The sequence below is a fragment of the Dreissena polymorpha genome, chromosome 1, assembly GCF_020536995.1.
Source record: "Dreissena polymorpha isolate Duluth1 chromosome 1, UMN_Dpol_1.0, whole genome shotgun sequence".
NCBI lineage: Eukaryota > Metazoa > Mollusca > Bivalvia > Myida > Dreissenidae > Dreissena > Dreissena polymorpha.
In genome coordinates, this window is record NC_068355.1 from 169,617,297 (window position 1) to 169,623,296 (window position 6,000).

Consider the following 6,000-nt stretch of genomic DNA (forward strand, 5'->3'; position numbering starts at 1 on the left):
TATATAATGCCACTCTGTTATATTTTTATCTGTTATATCTGAATGTCTTATATATCGCGAGTTTGCAGTGGACCCCCTTTTTTCACACTCTTTAATTTTCTATATAATCTGATATATTCATCTATTAGCTGTATACATGCAGTCCCCACATGAAAGTGTATACAAAAACTGTAAATATATCAGATCAGTAAAACCATCTCAGTGACTGTAGCCCTATTTATACAGTGTAACTGATTTGTTTTTAATTAAGATAAAAATAATCCACACTGTTAAGCACTACGATTTTTACCAAAAGTAAAGATCTAAGAGTAAGTTGTGTCCCCTATGCTATGAATATTTTTTTAGCATTTAAATATTGAAGCTCATGCTTTCCCGGGGGGAAGAATGACATGATGTTGTACAAGAATTGTAATTTTTGCATGCTTCAGTAAAAAGGATTTACACAAAATACCTGAGAAATGATTATGTGTGGCTAGAGTTTGTAAACTTAACGTGAACAATTAAACTGTGCAATTCTGTTCAGATTACACATTTAATAATACACATTAGAAAATACTTACAAAATCTTCAATTTAAAACAGGTGCTGTATCGATATAGGTAATGTTTTTGTTATATCAATGTATATCATATGGATATAACACATTATGCAAAAAGGTGGGTAAATAAAGTGTTCTGGATAGCCCAACTATGTTTATGCATACATACATTTGTATATTTGCATGCTTGACCTGAAAAGTTATATATCACAATCTGAATTAATTGCGAACAGTGGATCCCGCAAAATGATATAACAGAGTTGTAGTGTACTGACTAGCATAATTTTTATGCTCCCCCAAAATATATTTTTGGGGGAGCATATAGTCGCTGCTTCGTCTGTCTGTCCATGTATCCGTCCGTGCACAATTTTTGTCCGGGAGGAGATGTGCATATTATCAGCGGGTTCTGGTCGGATGATTTTTTACAGAGTTATGGCCCTTTGAAATTTTCTATAAAAAATTATTGTCCCCCCAACTATTGTGCCCTCAAGATGTTTCCTTTTATCTGAATATATAGTGCAATATTGTGACAAAAAAAACATTTGGGGAGCATCACCCGTCTCCGACGGTTTCTTGTTGTCCCCTACCGGTTTCACCGGAGGGGACTTATGGTTTGCGCTCTGTGCGTCTGTGAGTCTGTCTGTCTGTCCGTCACACTTTTCTGGATCCTGCGATAACTTTAAAAGTTCTTAATATTTTTAGCTTACCTGTCACGAAGTGACATGATGAGCTTATGTGACCGTTTGATGTCCGGCGTCCGTTGTGTGTGCGTGCGTCCGTGCGTGTGTGCGTCCGTCCGTCAACAATTTGTTTGTGTAGACAGTAGAAGTCACAGTTTTCATCCAATCTTTATGAAATTTGGTCAGAATGTTTATCTTGATAAAATCTGGGTTGGGATTGTATTTTGGTCATCTGGGGTCAAAAACTAGGTCACTAGGTCAAATAATAGAAAACCCTTGTGTAGACAATAGAGGTCACAGTTTTCATGCAATCTTAATGAAATTTGGTCAGAATGTTGATCTTGATGAAATCTGGGTTGGGATTGTATTTGGGTCATCTGGGGTCAAAAACTAGGTCACTAGGTCAAATAATAGAAAAACCTTGTAAAAACCTTGTGTAGACAATAGAGGTCACAGTTTTCATCCAATCTTTATGAAATTTGGTCAGAATGTTTATCTTGATGAAATCTGGGTTGGGATTGTATTTGGGTCATCTGGGGTCAAAAACTAGGTCACTAGGGCAAATAATAGAAAAACTTTAACAGCATAATTAATTGTTTTTCACTAAGTGTATTATAATAATTTATACATCAGATTAAAGAGAATAAAATTTTCTTTATTATGGTTTTTATTTCATGAAAATCCATAAGGATAAGTGTTATTAATCGTTGCTTAATTATTGAACAATCCGAATTATTGGTATTGATTTTTTTCCTGACATGCCGTCCCAGATATTAACCGCTTTCAGCTGTAGACTGTGCTTCAATACATCGCCGTGTTATTGACCTGAAAAATTGATACGCAGTCGGCATTAACACCGGTCATCGAGACAAATTACTGATGTGAAAACAAATCGTACATCGTAGCAGCTTAAATAAACAATTACATCTGATTAAAGATTAAAGATTGCTGCCGATTTAAATCAATTTGAGTACTTTTTGTGTATATTTAATGCCGAATGGGAAGCTGTGTTTAGACTTAAGTTGAGAAAAATGGCAACAAGATACTTGCCTGTTGGATATAAGGTGAAAGATCTTGAAGGTGCATATAATAAGTGGCGCTGGGAATGGTTACACGAGAAAGACTACGCTGTAGTCTACGGGCGCGGAGTGAACTGGTTGAGAAAAGTGGAAGCTTGTGGAAAAGCGGTTTGAGAAGTTTGTAAGAAAACCCTGAATTATCAGTCTTGTGGGAAGAAGGCATTTCGTCTCCATGCAGAGGACCCTAATCACATAAAGAATATAAGAACCATCAAGACCAACCAGGTAGGGTTTTTATTTTTTTAAACTAACACCCCGAATTCGGTCGTATTTTCTGTTGCTTAAGTTTACTGTTTAGGTTGTTTTGCATCAAAAATCGGCAAAATAGATCTAGCAAATTTGCCATTTTTTTTTATTAATAACGTATGATTCATTTATTGTGAGCTTTTAAAACATTTTGACCTTTGACTAAAGCATAAAACAGGAAAAGAATTTTAACAGTAATTGAAAATATGATCAAATACGCCATTTTTGCTGACTGGGACAGGTCTTTTTTAGTTAAATAAAATGTTTTATTGTCCCCAACATATGAGCCCAGCAGCAAGAAATTGTTTTTTTTTTTACTTTTTGTAAAAAAAATATGGGCAACCTAAAACCCAAATTCGACGACACCTAAATTCGGCGATGTTCTATTTTTATTGATTAAATGGATGATTATTGTCTTGGAATCATTTCAAAGTAATACAGTCGAGTTTACAATTATTATTTTGTGCTATTTAACATTTCATTATTTCTTTAATTATTTGCTGAATATTGCTTCATGTAACCGTTGCATCGTCGAATTTGGGTCACCCCGGGATACAATTATTTAGCATTCAAACAAAACGATTGGGACAAAAACTAGGGGAACCCATGCTGAAATTTTCAATTTTAACTGTTGAGCAGAAGCCACCATACCCAATTTTCTTAGGTGTATGTGGAGGCTTCTGGCAGCATGATTCTGTGAATATAAATGGTGACAAACATTTGATTCTGCATTTATTAAACATGTATTATTGACTTTTTAAAGTATGTGTGAAAATTATAATAATTTGTAACGACTGTTACAGGTTTTACCGGGTTCTTCAAAAGCAACACCTGCAGTCGAGTCCATGCCAGACAGAGGGTGCATGTGAATGAATTGCCTTTTGACTAACTTTTGTGTGTTACTTATCAAATACATGAAGATTTTTAAATATATGTGTATGTTGTTTTTTTAAGAAAATAGAATCACCAGAACAGGTACAGGCACCCTTTAAATGCGTCGAATCCAGGAGCTTTTGGGGCCTCCGGCCCCCTTGTCCCCTGGACCCACCGAGGGCCCTGCTGCCCCCTAGCCCCAGCTTCAAGTTCAGGATTTTCAAAATATCCAACTTTGACCCCTGCAAATGCTTTGCTAAAACTTTGGCTACAGTTTCTAAAATTTGGCTACACAAAATTCCATTTGGCTAAAATGTTGGCTACAGAAATTTTTGGGCCAGGGGAGCCCTGTTTGGATTGTATTTGGGTCATCTGGGGTCAGCAACTAGGCACTAGGTCAAATAATAGAAAAACCTTGTGTAGACTATAGAGGTCACAGTTTTCATCAGACCTTAATGAAATATAGTCAGAATGTTTGTCTTGTTAAAATCTGGGTTGGGATTGAATTTGAGTCATCTAGGGTCAAAAACTAGGTCAGATTAAAAAAACAACTTTTGTAGACAGTAGAGGTCACAGTTTTCATTAAATCTTTATGAAATTTTGCCAGAATATTAATCTTGATAAAATCTGGCTTGGAATTGTATTAGGGTCATCTGGGGTCAAAAACTAGGTCACTAGGTCAAATCATAGAAAAACTTTGTGAAGACAATAGAGGTCATAGTTTTTATATGATCTTAATGAAATATGGTCAGAATGTTTATCTTGATAATATCTGATTTTTTATCGTATATGGGTCATCTGGGGTCAAAAATTAGGTCACCGGGTCAATTCTAGTAAAACCTTGTGTAGATGAAAGAGTTCACAGTTTTCATCACGTCTTAATGAAATTTTGTCAGAATGTAGTAATTAATGAAATTTGGCTTGGGATTGTATATGGGTCTAATAAAATTTAAGTTCATGAAGCAAGGTTAGTCAGGTGAGCGATTCAGGGTCATCATGGCCCTCTTGTTTTATGAAACTTGAAACATGGATAGATGGCAATATGGAATTTTTGCACGTCATTTCATTTTGTTCCTACGTCAAAAATTCTGGTTGCTATGGCAACAAATAGACTAGAAATACTGCTGAAAATGGTGGTTTTCTGGATCTTGGGATAACTTTAAAAGGTCTTAATATTTTTTCATGAAACTTGCAGCATGGATAGATGGCGATATGGACATTATGCACGTCATTTCATTTTGTTCCTACGTCAAAAATTGTGGTTGCTATGGCAACCCAAAAAAATTCTGAAAATGGTGGAATTTCTGACAATGGTGGAGCCGGTAGGGGACCATATTGCTTGACAATAGCCTTGTTTTATTTGTTCCCATACAAACCGTAGAAATACAACAATTTCTATTTTATTGTCTTTAAAAGATAAAATCCAGTTAATATGTGTGCCAATTTGTCATAATTAAGCAGGAATATGTAGCTGTAGATTATTGAAATGTGAATTAACAAAAACGAATGAAACACTTATTTTCAAAAAAGCAATCAAATTAACATGTGTTAAATTGCAACAATAAAGTTCTTCCTAAAACAAAGGCTGTTTGTAAAACATGCATTCCCCCCATATGGGCTGTCAGTTGTAGTGGCAGCCATTGTGTGAATACGTTTTTTGTCACTGTGACCTTGACCTTTGACCTAATGTAAGTTATCATCCGAAAACAATTGTACTATTTCGAGTCACTGTGACCTAGACCTTTGACCTAGTGACCTGAAAATCAATAGGGGTCATCTGCCAGTCATGATCAATGTACCTATGAAGTTTCATGATCCTAGGCGTAAGCATTCTTGAGTTATCATCCGGAAACCATTTTACTATTTCGAGTCACTGTGACCTTGACCTTTGACCTAGTGACCTAACAAGAGCTGTCAGAGGACAGCGTGCTCGACTATTCGAGTGCTTGACAGTATAACGTAAGCCATCATGGGGAAATTGTTCATATTCAATAATTCATAAGACGATCTATCAAAAATAAAAAAAGGAAACAAAAATAAAAAAATTGGGGGGGGGGGGGTAGGGGGGTGAGAGGGGGGTATAATGTGGGGCGTGGTAATTTATTAGATGTTTAAAAAAAATGGGGGGGAGGTGGTGGGGGTAGGGGGGTGGGGGGAGTGAGAGGGGGGTATAATGTGGGGTGGGGTAATTTATACGATGTATAAAAAAAGTTTTTTTTGGGGGGGTGGGGGGTGAGAGGGGGGTATAATGTGGGGTGTGGTTATTTATTAGATGATGTTGTAAAAAAAAAAAAATTGGGGGGGGGAGGTATTATGGTAGGGGCGTGGGGTATTGTTTGGGTGGAATCCATTGTGGTATTCAGGTAAGTGTTGTTTTGTCAAAGTAATAATAAAATGTGATCATAAATAAAGAAGTTATGGCAATTTAAGCAAAATGTTCAATTATCTAAGTGTAAAGGGGCCATAATTATGTCAAAATGCTTGATACAGTGGTCTGCTCTAGTTTATAGGTTGGGGTCATGTTGGTAAACAAGTATGCAACATATAAAAGCAATATGTCAAAGGATATAGGAAATATTTGGGGT